The sequence below is a fragment of the Lynx rufus genome, unplaced genomic scaffold, assembly GCF_022079265.1.
Source record: "Lynx rufus isolate CCGP_SWC_20201006 ecotype Redwood Valley unplaced genomic scaffold, mLynRuf1.p SCAF_25, whole genome shotgun sequence".
Classification (NCBI taxonomy): domain Eukaryota; kingdom Metazoa; phylum Chordata; class Mammalia; order Carnivora; family Felidae; genus Lynx; species Lynx rufus.
The window spans coordinates 9,122,251-9,137,656 of NW_025814840.1; positions in this window are offsets into that span (position 1 = coordinate 9,122,251).

The following is a 15,406-nucleotide window of genomic DNA, read 5'->3' on the forward strand; positions in this document are numbered from 1 at the left end:
TTACTCTAGAAAGTCAATATTTATACTTATAGTTACATGGCTTATATTACTTTTATTACTTTTGTTTTTTATTGTAAATAATAAAAACATTTGAAGACTCATTACATTCTTTTATCATCCTTTTTTAAATTTTATTTATTTTTAAAAATTATTTTAACATTTATTTTTGAGAGACAGACACAGAACATGAATGGGGGAGGGACAGAGAGAGAGGGAGACAGAACCTGAAGCAGGCTCCAGGCTCTGAGCTGTTAGCATAGAGCCTGACATGGGGCTCGAACTTACAAGCTGTGTGATCATGACCTGAGCCAAAGTCGGATTCTTAACTGACTGAGGCACCCAGGTGCCCCATCCTTCTTTTTTTTTTTTTTTAAGTTTATTTATTCATTTTGAGAGAGAGAGACAGAGAGGCCATGAGTGGGGAGGGGCAGAGAGAGAGAGAGAGAGAGAGAGAAGGAGAGAGAATCACAAGCAGGCTCCATGCTGTTAGCACAGAGCTGGACGCAGGGCTCGAACCCACGAACTGCGAGATCAAGCAGAAACGAAGAGCCAGATGCCCAACTGACTGAGCCACCCAGGTGCCCCTATGATTATTACTTGTTAAAGTCAATGGTAAACATTTTCTTTTTACCTATACACATATATTTGTTCCTCTTCACATGTGTGTATTTTATACACGCACTCTCTCTTTTCTGCTTATTTCTTTCTGCTTCAAGTAGAAAAAGTTTTCTCCAGCCTGAAGAGTTTCTGTTAGTATTTCTTGTAGTGCAGCTCTAGTGATGAATTCTGTAGGTTTGGTGGAACATAGTTTTCCATGGACTGCTAGTTCAAAAAACTTGTCTTAAAAATAATGAATGAGGGTAAAGGTGGGCATTTTAGGCAAACAAGCAAAATATTGGATAAATACTTTGAATTAGGGGGGAATTTGATTACTTTTCAGATCACACTGGCATGGGCAACAAACTACTTTCTTTGTTCAGATGTCAAATGTATTGGTCACTGCTTGTCGTAATAATTTCTACATTAGCAGTTCTGTTGAAGGTTGTATACATTTCACCCAATAAGATACCGGCTTATTTCACTGCCTTAGTTAATTGATCTTAGCATAAAAGTGCGTGGGTTATGGTGAATGCTCAATAAACATTTGCTGCATGGGTGAACACAAAAAGAGGTTTTTTAAAATAAAAATCGTTACGTTGTAGACCCAAAGATAAATATAAGCATACTCTGCCACGTCAGTTTCCTCAGACTATTTTGATCAGCAAGCATGCCTAATAAACATCAGTTACATAAGCCAAATGTTGAGCAACAGTGAAGTGTATGACATTTAACAACAGATTTTCTGGTTACAACCGCAGAAGAGATATTTGAGGAAAAACCTTGAATGTCAGAATTTTTTCTTACAATCATGACAAATATCACACACTTTCTATTGGATTTGATGCAGCATTACATTAATATTACATAATTAGAAACATTATAAATCACGAGCCAACTCCCATCCAGATGGAAATGAGTGTATTTATAGGAAATGATCACATATTTATTTCTTGAAATTTAGGAGGAACAAATTTTGTATTTAGGACATTGGTAATTATTGAAGTCATATTCATTTATGCCTGAATTACATTAAAAGGCAAATGAGTCATATCAACATATGTCTCCTTTCACTGATGTGGGTAAATTCTCAAAATTCACCTCCCATCAAATTTGCCTTATGGTCAACATAAACATGTGATGTGTTTGTATGGAGATACATAAAACACAAACGCTCACATTAATGAACCACGTCACAGTTTATTCACTTCAAATAGCTTTTCTTATATTGAGATAGTTTGAGGGGCATCTGGGTGGCTCAGTCGATTCACTTTCTGACTCTTGGTTTTGGGTCAGGTCATGATCTCATGGTTCGTGGGATAGAGCCCCATGTTGGTCTCTGTGCTGAATGCACAGAGCCTGCTTGGTATTCTCTCTCCCTCTCTCTCTACCCCTCCCCTGTTCTTGCTGTCTCTCTCACTGTGTCTCAAAAAAAAAAAATAGTTCAGTTTTCTATTTGGCGCAAAAGTAGGCAAGGAGTCATATTTTTTCCCCTTCCGAAAACATTAACATAAACTTTAAATCACTATCTCTTGTTTTAGGAAATTATTGTCTATCAACTCTAGTGGCCGTAAAATCAAACATAAAATTCTGTATGTCTCTGAATCTAAGTAACCACTTGTGAGCCCATTGTTTTATTTACCAGAAAACTTCCTTCATTTTACTATTAACCCATGCTTAAAAAAAAAAGAAACTTTTTATTTTAGAACAGTATTAGGTTTACAGAATGTGGAGCTGTTTCGTCATTACTATTGTTATTGTACATTTGGTGACAGCTCTTGGAGACTTTAGGTATGGATTTAAGACGTCTATCTTTTTCATACATGTGGGAAAAAAGGAACTATCAACAAAATAAATTGTTTCAGGCATTCCCAAAGCTTCTTGGTGTCAGTGTTCCGCTTTTCTGAATCGAAGTCCCTGATGTCCACTTTTTCCCCCTACACTCTGCTCTCCAGAACTTTGGTGACGCTACAGCTCTTGAAAGCATCCCTCCCCCACTCTGCCATCTGATTGCTGACATTGTCTTCCTTTTTTATGTTCATTCTGCAAGTTTGACTACTGGTCCCCTCTCTCTGTATCAGGTGTCAAAATGATTTCAGATGATCAGGACGCATATTCCTTTCCTTAAAGGTCCTTCCTTTAAGATTCTGTTGACTCAGATGGCAAGTGGTGGTCATTGTCCAGACAGGTCCCAAGTAGTAACCACCGAAGTCACATGTTTATAGGCAACAATAGCTACGTCACAATCCCAACTGGACGACTGTGTTTTTATGATGCAGTCAATTTCAGATACATGCGAAACTGTGAAAAGCATGTGACTCATAGAATGTATTCAATACATTAATTCTTTTCTCATCATCAACCACCCTCCCCCCACCCCTTACCCCAACTGGGCTGGGTAATAAAACAATGCAACATACCTATAATTTTATTATCCCTATTTTGTTTTATTTTTAATTTCTATTATTTTTTAATGTTTATTTTTGAGAGAGAGCAGGGGAGGGGCAGAGAGAGAGGGGGACTGCACTGACAGCAGAGAGCTGTCAAAAGTGGATTTTACTGGTTATGAGTATGACCTAAAGAGCACCGCACAGGAAAAGTAGAGGAAACGAGAGGGGGTTAGGACAAAATGGGCTTAGGAAGTGGGAAAGGACCCACCGACAGAGTCCATGGCATCTTCATGGAACAGGTGCTAACAGCCTTTAGAATCAGACAGACTAATGTCTGAATTCTAGGTCGGCCAATTCATAAATGTGTGATGTCGGGCAAATGACTTTTCTGAGACTCGGTTCCCTTTTCCTGGACTAAATGTCTCCTAGGATTGTAGGCAGAATAAATAGGATATGAATATATTGGCGTAACACCTCACCCATAGCAAGCGTTCAACAAAATGGAGGCTACCCCATGTCACTAATTAAAGAGTATCTGTGAATTTTTGAGGATTCTTTTATGAAAAACTGGCCTTTAGTGGTAAAAACGAACTTATACGGATTTGGGAAGCTCATTATGGCTTTTCAGAGCACACAGACTCTTCAAACTTAATATACGTTCTTTCAGTTAGCAGGAAAATGTACACACATTTCGTATTACAAATCATTACAGAGCAGCTGTGGAAACTAGAATTTGTAATCCTCTGTCCACAATGTCATTGAGATAGACGTTTCTGTATCATTTTTAACACACTGGAAAGACCCCACTCGCTCCTAAGTCCCTCTTTCACACCCAGAGGTCGGCATGCCTTGAGTTCTGTTTTTTAGAAATCAATTTTATAGGCTTTTCTTTTGAAGCACAAACATCTGTCCCTCCTGGGGAGGGTGAAGGACACATTACCACTTCTGTTTGGCAGAATATTGGCCCCCAAAGATGTCCATGTACTAATTCCCAGAGCCTATGAATATGCTTCTTAACATGGCAGAAGGAATTTTAAAGATGTGATTAAGTTAAGGATCTTAAAATGGGGAGATAAGCGTGGATTATCTGGGCAGCCCAATTTAAAATATATTAAAAAATTTTTTTAAATTTATTTTTGAGAGAGAGAGAGACAGAGGTAGGAGCAGAGAGAGAGGGAGACAGAGGATCCAAAGTTCTGAGCTGTCAGTGTAGAGGCCAGTGTGGGGCCCGAACCCATGAACAGTGAGATCATGACCTGAGCTGAAGTCGGACGCTTAACTGAGTAAGCCACCCAGGTGCCCCTGGGAAGCCCAATTTAATCATAAGAGTCCTTATAAGGGAAAGAGGGAGGCAGAGAATCGGATTCAGAGAAACAGATGTAACAACAGGGGCAGAGGTCCAGGGATGAGATTGTTGGCTTTGAAGGGGGCAGGGGCCACAAGCCCAGGAGTGTGGGCAACATCTAGAACTGGAGAAGGTAAAGCCATATCCTCTGTTCGACCCTCTGGAAGGCATGCAGGCCTTTCAACACCTTGATCTTAATCCAGTGAGATTCATCTTGTTCTTTGACTACAGAGCAAGAAGAATAAATGTATGTTGTCATAAGCCACTAAATTTGTGGGAATTTGGTACAACAGAAATAGTAACTAAAGCACCACTTGTATCTTGTTGTGAAGTAATTTAGTAGGTGTTTCTTCTAGGTCCATACACAATTGGAACAAGAAGGAACTGGGGGAAAAAAGACCAAAGATCCCCCCAACAAAGGGCAATGAAAAAATGGCTGAATATAAATTTTTATATTTTGCATTTCTTTTTCCTTGCCTGGAAATGACCACACAGAACCACCAGATTAAACGGAACAAAAGAAATAAAAAACCAATCCTGAAAACAAACAAACAAGGACCTATTTCAAATGTAAGGCTGGGGCTGCCTGTCCTTGGACTGAGTCAGTGTGATGGATTCATCTGCACACACGTGGCCTTTTCATCCCATTGTCACTTTCAAGGTGTCCAAAGCATTATCTTTCTCTTGTCTTGGCAAAGTGTATTTAAATAACTGGACTTTAGAGGCATCTGGGTGGCTCAGTCGGTTGAGCCTCCTACTCTTGATTTTGGCTCAGGTCATGATCTCACCACAGTCGTGAGATCCGGCCCCGCATCGAGCGTCAGGCTCCTCGCTAGACGTGGCTTCTCTCTCTCCCTCTGTCTCTGCCCCTCCCCTGCTTGAGTGCACGTTCTATTTCTCTCTCTCAAAAACAAACAAACAAACAAACAAACAAACAAACAAATAAATAATAACTGGATTTTAGAGAGAAATAGCTGATTCCCATGTATTCTTCTAGAGAACAAAGGATTTGGGGAATGGTGAGTCAGTGGCCATGAAATATAAGAAAAAGTCTCAGCCAGGGTGGGGAGTGTGGGACACATCAAGTCTTGGGGGATTTAATTGGGACATGTTTCTGGATTCCACCATTGAGGGTTTGGGGGCTCTAGGTGGAAGAGAGAGAGTTATTTTTTTGGAGTAATAACGTACAAGCATAAAGAGAAAATGTGGAGCATGACGTGTGTTTCAGAGATCACTATTGGTTTTGATGTTGAACCAGCTTCAAGCTAGAATCACTCTAAGGCAGGAGAAAGATGAACCATTTGGTGGCCTGTCAAATAGTGCGGAGTTTGAAGGACGAAAGGAAAAAGACAGTAGTACCAAAATTGAGGAATTCAAATATATACATAATATGTATGTAATTATAATTACAGATAAATTATATACTTGTATATATTCAATATATAATTTATATTACCTTCATGTAACATATACATGTTATATAAACATTTGCATATTTATATCTAAAACTATATGTACTTATATATATATATCTATACATAAATCTATGTATATATATGAACAGTCATTAATATATAAATATACTATAGGAACATTTTACATAGTCATGGATAAATTTTCCAACTATGAGTACACTTCCATGTAAAATCTGGAAACAAATGTAAACTGTTACACTAAAGGCCTGAAAATGTATACAGACCATTCAAAACGTCGCATCATTATTGAATATGTGATATTACATATTTCCTAAGCTTTCATTGCAATGAGCTCTTTGTTGTTTCTAGAGCCCTAGAAGTAAGAACAAAAATATGAGAATGGCCCATCCTGCAAAGAAAGGCCTCGACTGGAGAGTGGGGAGCATTGTTCATTTCACTGGCTAGCGTGGAAGGCTGTAGAGCCTATCAAATTTCTCCTTGAGGAGTTATTGATCACACATTAGATAGGAAACTACATATACTGAAAAAAAGAATTCAAATCAATTGAAATGTGGAAGTTTGAAGACATGCTTTTAGATTTTATTCTGTTCATTCACTTAAATACATTGTAAGTACCTGCCTAGCATCAAAATACTTTCCTAGGCTCTTACACATGGCAGGGGCGGGGCGGGGGGGCGCGCGGGAAGAGACAGGAAAAGTAAGCAAACACCCAGTGTCCACAGAGCTTACATCCCAGTGAGGGGAGATAGGTCACAAATGCTTTTAAAAATGTGTAACGTAATAAGTGCTGTGAAGAAACATCCAGAGAGGTAAATAAGTTGAGAATGGGGTGGCAAGGTGCTATTTTAGAAAGACCCTACACGGTAGGGTCGTCATAGGGTCTGTCTCTGAGCAGGTTCTGTAAGAGCAGAGGATACACGCTTTCCCACAAAGCCACCCCCTGGAGAGCTGGGAGGGACATCATCTGGGTAGAAATGGCAGTGATGCCATTGGCCAAAGTCATGTGGTCTCAGTTTCACCTGCACCTAAGGAAACCCCTCTATGCTCTTTCTCTCCTGTGGGTGGTGACTAGACAGTTCTGGGCAGCACAGTCCCCAAGTTCATTTGCCACCCGAAGGCCTTATCATCCTAAAACCAGTTTGCCTTTTCACCTGTTGCTTGACGTGGAACTCTGGACTCTAGAACATCCCCTCTGCGCTATTCCGTAAAGCCCCCACTGCAAAATCCGAAGACAGGGCACCTATAACCAACCTCCAAAGTGTGGCTTCCACTGTAAACATCTGACAGCATCTGGGACAGTGAGAATTCTGAGGACCTTCCCTTCCCTTTATTCTGAACGGACTTAACTGCACATCTTGTTCCACTATGTAATGTAAGATACAGCATAAGAAATAAAATTATGGAGCTTTCAGAAAGCTCTGCACTCCCCAGAGAAATATTTGAACACTGTCATCAGTGTGAGTGTCAGGTGCTGGGAGGTGGGGGTGCCTGAGCCAGGAGAGAAGACTATTTTGGGGGCTTTCCTCTCTGCACTGACCTCTGCTCTGTAAAGCAGCAGGAAGCCTTTATCAGACAGGAAACAGAAACGTCAGGGGTTGAGCTGAAAAGGAGCCAGAGTTTTGAATCGGAAACGAACAAGCAAACAACAACAATGGTCAGCTACCAGCTGAAGAAGCAATACCAGATGAAGACTTCAGGAAAATGTGGCTCTCGGGGGCGCTGTGAAGACTTAGCCATGACCCTGGTCGAGGACCCCGGCTCGGCTGAAGGCGAGAGCCAGTGGAAATTTAAAAAGCAGAGAAGCATGAAGGCTCAGAGGCACATGTCCCTGGGTAGAAACCCAGGGAAGGTCTTAGAATTCCCAGGAACATTTTTCTTTTCTGTCTCTCTCTGTTACCTTTGAAAGCTATGGCTTAACGACGTCTTTTTCTCCTCTAGGTTGGTTAAAAATCTGCTTGGAAGTTCGGAAGTTCAGAGTTTTGACTCCTGTCTCTTTGCATCATCCTTCTCCTTGAGCAGTACTTACAGAAACCATAGGTTCACGTGCAGGATTTGGCCAGGAGTGGGGTTGGGAGTGATGTGGTGCTAATAGGCAAATAGTGGATTAGAAGAAGCGAGGAACGTAACACCCTGTTCCCCTCGCAAAGTCAGAGCCTACGACACGTGTGATGTCACCGTATCTAAAACGCCACTGACTCTAACCACATCACCAGTGGTCTTGCTTGTGGATGCACGCGTCTTGGTGTAGGTGGGACACACACTCACTTTCCTTCAGCCTCCCTTCTTCCTCCCTTCCTACTTGTTGGCTCCCTTCTGCTTGTCGACTGTGCCTTGAGGCAGACAGGGTGCCTCTGACACAACGAGATTCGCTGGAGTTAGGGCAAGAAATTACGGTCAAGTCACTCATTGGTTCTTCAGAGGATGGAGCAGCTATTGTTCTCTGAGTGGCTGCTTTTATGTGCACTGTGAGGTTGGACAAGCCAGGTTCGGAGGCTGAGTTATCAGGAGGGCTGGGTGGGGGTGCGAGCTTGATCCCAGGAAAGACAGACGTGGGACTTGCTGGGATCACTCACTCCTTCCCCCCTCAGTGATGCCCTTGACTGTGAACTATGAAGAATGGCTCAGGCCGCCCAGGAGGTTTAAAGTGGAGAGAAAGTGCTGTACAGGAGAAATGAGAATTGTCTTCATATATTCAGGGATATGCCATATGGATGAGGGGAGGTTATTACTCTGTTTTCTGTTTCACTGCTTTCTCCCCCCTCATTTACATAAAAATTGAAAAGCTGTATGCCTCTTGCCTACTTTTGTTTATAAACAGATTTAATATAAGTTCAAAGGGTGCAGTTTCCTGCATATGCCATATGATCTCTGTTCAATATATCAAAACTTTGTAGTGTAGATTTTTCTTTATCCACCTTATGGAAAATGTATACCTTATAATCCAACTGGCAAAGCCAGCCCTCACTGCGAAATGAATCAACAAAATTCATTTACTTTATGTTACAAAAAACCTGACCTAATGTTCCAGTTTAAATAAATGCGATTATACATGTTCTTATGACAGCTACCTCACCTTTGAATTCTAACTCATAGATTAGTGGATAGATGGATGGACAAATGAGTGGATGGATATATGGATGGATACCATAGAGGCATGGGGCTTTAGTATAGGTTTGTTCTCTGGATAAAATGAGACACTCCACTCTTCAATATTTCTTTGAAGCTCTATTTGCTTTTCTGCTACAAGACACTCTCTGGAGAACTGTGCATTTAAAAAAAATTTTTTTAACGTTTATTAATTTTTGAGACAGAGAGAGACAGAGCATGAACGGGGGAGGGTCAGAGAGAGAGGGAGACACAGAATCTGAAACAGGCTCCAGGCTCTGAGCTGTCAGCACAGAGCCCGACGCGGGGCTCGAACTCGCGGACCGCGAAATCGTGACCCGAGCCGAAGTTGGATGCCCAACAGACGGAGCCACCCAGGCGCCCGGAACTGTGCATTTTAAAACTGTCCTTTTGTGAGGCACTGGGTGGCTCAGTCGGTTAAGCATCTGACCCTTGGTTTCAGCTCAGGTCATGATCTCGAGGTTCGTGAGTTTGAGCCCCGTGGCTCTATGCTGACAGCGTGGAGGCTGCTTGGGATTCTCTCTCTCTCCCTCTCTCTCTGCCCCTCTCCTGTACACTCACTCTCTCAGAATAAATAAATAAATTTAACAAAAATAAATAAATAAAACTGTCCTTTTGTTTATTGTCTAGATTGTTTGTGCACACGAGTGAGACTCAGGCCGGGTGAGAGGTGTGTCATGTGAAGTAGCAGAAAGGCAGGTGTGATGGAGGCGATGATCTTCTAGTCAGGTCACCTTTGAGAAGGAGTACCTGTGACAGTTGAGGATCTCACAAATGACTTCCTTAAACTGACCCTACAGTAGTGCTCCCTGGAAAGTCCTCATGTATCCCCACTGATATGCATACACTGTGGAAGATCAGTGCCCTAGAGGGGAAGGCTAGAGCCCGTGGATACAGTGTAGCAAAACAATTAAAACCCTAAATAAAAAGTGGTCCACTTTGTTAATGAGTTTCTTGCCATTGGAATTACTTACACCGCATCTGGGTGGTTCGTGGTCAACAATGCCATAGGAGGAGGGACCCTTGCTTGCATTGATTTGACTGGAGAGTATTTACATTTTTTTAATGTTTATTTTTTGTAAAAGTTTTTTTTTTTTAATTTTTTTTCAACGTTTTTTATTTATTTTTGGGACAGAGAGAGACAGAGCATGAACGGGGGAGGGACAGAGAGAGAGGGAGACACAGAATCGGAAACAGGCTCCAGGCTCTGAGCCATCAGCCCAGAGCCCGACGCGGGGCTCGAACTCACGGACCGCGAGATCGTGACCTGGCTGAAGTCGGACGCTTAACCGACTGCGCCACCCAGGCGCCCCTGTAAAAGTTTTTTAAGTTTATTCATTTTGAGAGAGAGAGAGAGCAGAGGAGGGGCAGAGAGAGAGGGAGAGAGAGAATCCCAGGCAGGCTCCTTGCTGTCAGTGTAGAGCCCGACGCGGGGCTTGAACTCACGAACCATGAGTTCATGGCCTGAGCTGAAGCTGGACGCTTAACTGAGTCAGCCAGGCGCCCCTTAACTGGAGAATATTTAAAGTTTTGTTGTTTTTCCCCCCCAACTAAAGGATCTATGATACTTTATCCAGGAGTGCTCCAACTTTGTAGTGCAGTAAGATCTTAATCTTATGTTGGAATCTTGAAAGAAAACAAAGGAAGCCATTATCTCTTAATGAACAGCGAGTGTTTATTTTCCTTTTCTTTATCTCTGTATCTCTGTTTTCACACATTGGTTCTATCTTCTGAAGTCAAAGTCACTTCTGTTTGCCAAGCTTAGCTAACACAATGAGAAAGAACTTGCTTACTAGTACACAGAATCATTTTTGTAACTTCAGAGGTGGGAAAGTGTTAAGTCGCATTACAAAGCATATATGAAGTTTATACACTCGGTGCCAACAAGGTAGGAGTTACTTCTGGGTGTAGGGACACACGGAAGGCATGAGGAAGGGAATTGGGGTGGGCTGGGCAGGGGTAGCAGAGAGAAAGGTTGGTGTATTAACTCCGTTTTCCCACCTTGATAAGGAATCATATGTGCACTGTTTGTTTCTGACAGAGCCAAGAAGGAAATGCAGTTTCAGCAGGTATCCTACCTGGGTGTTCGTGAGGCCTCTAGTGAGTCTGATCTTGAAGCTCGTGGGCATGTGGATCGGTGGTGGAAGGGGAGGGGTGTGGGGAGCCCTCATGGATCTGACCTCTGCCCCACACGTGCTCCCACTACGGTTGGGAACAGCTAGAGGCGCGTCACTGATTCCACGGCCCGGGTGGCGATGGTTTCTTGCAAAGCTACTGCGAAAATACTTAACCTCTGGCTTAGTGGCAAAGGACTGGCCTTTTGATATTGTTCTGAAGTTAATTTCAGAGGAGGCCCTTCCCTGTGATGTCATAGTTAAAGGTCCTCCCGACAGCTGGTAGGTAGTATTGGGCCTCCTTAATTATCTCTGCTAGTTATGAACTTCCTCCATATTTGGTTGGAGCCTCTACTGACTCTTTCCATTTCAAGCTAACCTAGATAGTGCGACAATGTAGTCAACTCTTTCTAAATATAGCTATCCCTGCTGGGTGGAATCCATTCAAATGGTCAGATTTCTAAAGGCACTTTGTGTTCTGGAAGCCAGGGTTAGTGGGGCGGGGCCGGGGGGGGGTGGGATTGTGTCACTTAGAGATCTGTTTGTATCCACGTGCCAACAATTTAATGAAACAGATTATTATTCAAATTTCATTGGCCTTATCGAACTAAATGTTAAAGAATCTTTCCTGTGCTGAGTATGTGAATATATAGTCAGCATTGCTTTCTATCTGTTTTCCTAGCTTGTGAGTGGCTGTCCATAGCAGAAAGACAAATCCCATATTTGTCATCTTTATGAATTAATTGTTTGGGGGAGAATGATTGGACGCAGAAAGGTAAGTTAGTTAAGAGGGGAAGTTAGTATTAGTCATGAGAAAACACTGTGGGATTAAGTCAAACCCATACCCAGCCTACATTGTTATTGCCAATAGTTTCCTCCAAATCCAATAAGTAAAATCACTTAAAAATCAAAATCCCTATTTTTTTTATGGAAAAGAACAACCAGTAAAATGAATTAAGGACTAAGTATGATAGATAACATCATTTACAAACAAGACATTATGAGAGATTTAGTCATTTAGTGAATGCAGAACATTAACATTGACTTTTATTTAAAACATCCCCGCTGTCTAGAAACATTATACTGTCTGGAATGAAGAAAAATGCAATGAAGAGACCCCTGATGTAATGAGTTTTCAGAATTACAGAGACAAAGATGCATATCAGGAAGATGACAGAAATGGATGTAAGCACAATTTTGGTCACTCTTGGCTCAAATGCTGGCTGGCTCATCATATTTGGGGGTTCACGGGTGCGGAGCACATTCAGGGCAAACTTTGGATCCTCTAAAATATCTATCCTGTGGAAGCATGGAATCCCTTCCTTCCCCAACAGAGATTTGTGATGTCTCAAATATTTTCCAATAGCAAACTGGCAAATGATTTGGTGTCAGAATAGGCCAAGTGGCAGTGCAGACGACGGGAATGAATGCAGGACTAAGTGCCATTTCTCCTTCCACTCTGAATAGATGATGCTAGATCTTAGGTGTGTTTTGGTCTGGGTGTTCAAAGTGGTTTGACAGATTAGAGAAAAAAAAGGGGAGGGGGAGGAAATCGTTTGAGAATTTGAAAAAATGAATACACTGAAGTAGACTAAAATGAGATGATGGGAGTAAAATAGAATTTGAAAAAATTTACACAAAAGTAAAAAATATAGTAGAAAAAATTAAAAATATTTGTAATAAAAATTAAAAATGAATTTTTTCTCTTTCTGTATTCAAGAAAAAGAAAAGAAACAAGAGAACAAAGAGAGAAAAAAGAAATCGTTTGAAAATTTGAAAAAGTGAATACACTGTAGTAGACTAAAATAAAATGATGGAAGTAAAATAGAATTTGAAAAAAAATTACATAAAAGCAAAAAATATAGTAAAAAAATTAAATTAATTTTTTCTCTTTCTGCATTCAAGAAAAAGAAAAGAAACAAAAAAGAGAAAAAAGAAAAAAAGGAAATCGTTTGAAAATTTGAAAAGGTGAATACACTGGAGTAGACTAAAATAAAATAATGGAAGTAAGATAGAATTTGAAAAAATTTACACAAAAGTAAAAAATACAGTAAAAAAATTAAAGAAAAATATTTTTAATAAAAATTGAAAATAAAAATGAATTTTTTCTCTCTCTGCTGAATTCTGTGGTTCAGGTTGTGCAGATTGTTGTGTTAACCCTCCAATCAGTTTTCTAGGTGTGTAGGATGGGTTAGTGTTGGTCTGGCTGCGTTTCATGGACGCGAGATGCGTGAAAAACTTCCATGCTGTTCCGCCATCTTGGCTCCTCTCCTACTTTGGCCTTTTAACAATGTGAATGCTGTTGGTTAATTCTAGTGGCGAATACACTGACAGGTACACGTGGCATCTCCAAGAAGCGGGAATTAGGTTGAAGGGCGGTGTGCAAAAATGCCCAAGAAAGACCACAGTCAGACTAAGGAACTTCTGCTCTAAAGAGAAGTTGGCTTCATTCTCTTTACAACTCTGTAAACGCTCTGGATGAGGGGACATCTCTTCCAGAAAAGTGCTATGTGCAGACTTACCTTTGTGAAGTATAATTTCAATAAAAAAAGTGTGCTCATCGTTTAAATAATGTTAAATTCTTACTGCCCTTAAAAAGCATGCTAGATAGTTAAAAAATAGTGATTATTTTCATTAGAAATATATGGCTGCGGTTAGAGAACAGGAAGCATTGAATTCAAGGGTGAAATTCCTCAGTTCAGCCAAATAAAAATTTAATTAATTGTGGGAATATTTAAATCAGTGGAATGGTCAATTACACCCGAATGACTAATCCCATAATTTAAGATTTCGCAAACTGTTATTGGGGTACCTGGGTGGCTCAGACGATCGAGGATCTGACTTCGGCTCTGGTCATGATCTTGCAGTTTGTGAGTTCAAGCCCCGCATCAGGCTCTCTGCTGTCCATGCAGAGCCCACTTTGGATCCTGTCTCCCTCTCTCTGCCCCTCCCCTGCTCGTACTCTCTCAAGAATAAAATGAAAACATTAAAAAACTGCCTGTTATCATAGAGTGTAAGAAAAGTAGTTCATTTCCTGGCAATTTGCATTGATCTCCTTGAGAATCATGACAAAATGGTTCATCAAATCAGACACAGCCTGCCCTAGAGAGCATATGTCCAAAGGATAAACTAAGAATGAGGATTTAATGACAGATGAAGGAGATAGGAAGAGAGAGAGAGAGAGAGAGAGATTCAGAAAACTGTTTTCTTGGTCTTGCTTACAAGGTGAAAGTTGGGAAGTTTCCACAATGAAGAGGCAGTGTTTGGTTTCTATGGCACGTGCTGTGAAATAGCATAATAGCCACAAATCAATTAAGCAAGACATTAAAAAAAACCCTCACATCCCTTGCCTAGACTGACTTCAGTTTATACCTACACTTGCAGAAAATTTAAAGTCAATGCAGTGAAATATGATGCTTGGTTTTTATTTTCAGGAGGAAAACATTTCTGATGGGTCCAAAAGAAATTAATAAACAATTCTTTAAAAAAGGGGGAGAAAGGGATGCCTGGGTGGCTCAGTCAGTTAAGTGTTCAACTTTGGCTCAGGTCATGATCCCACGGTTTGGGAGTTCGAGCCCCCCTTGGGCTCTGTGCTGACAGCTCAGAGCCTGCTTGGGATTCTGTGTCTCCCTCTCTCTCTGCCCTTCCCCCACCCATGCTCTGTCTCTCAAAAATAAGTAAAAAGTCATTTAAAAAAAAGGGGTTGGTGGGGCGCCTGGGTGGCGCAGTTGGTTAAGCGTCCGACTTCAGCCAGGTCACGATCTCGCGGTCCGTGAGTTCGAGCCCCGTGTCAGGCTCTGGGCTGATGGCTCAGAGCCTGGAGCCTGTTTCCGATTCTGTGTCTCTCTCTCTCTCTGCCCCTCCCCCGTTCATGCTCTGTCTCTCTCTGTCCCAAAAATAAAATAAACGTTGAAAAAAAAAATTAAAAAAAAAAAAGGGGTTGGGAAAGATAAGCATTTCTTTTAAAAGGAGGAAAATAAAACCCCTTGTTCATGGGTTTATCTAGACAGAATTTTTCCTCAGACTCTTGGAATAAGGATTGTGTGTGTAGACACATTTTACACATGCTTAATACACACTCCTAAACACATTATCATATGTGTTTTTGGGTTATGGCGGCAACACTATTGGCTGTTGAAGAAAATTCTAGCGTATATAAAAAAGAGAGAGTAGTCTGTGTGCATAACTGCCTCTTCCAGAAGGAACCTTCCGTGTCTCTGCTCTTAGAGCAAAAAGCCGCAGCTGTGCAGACTTTGGATTAAAAAGCAAGCAAACCACATTCTTTGTTTATTAATAGTTTTATTTCCTTATTTCACTGTTAAACTTAGGGGATAATATCACCACACAGTTGCAGGCATCATTTTATAGTACAGACAATTGACGTATTTTCGGGAGAAA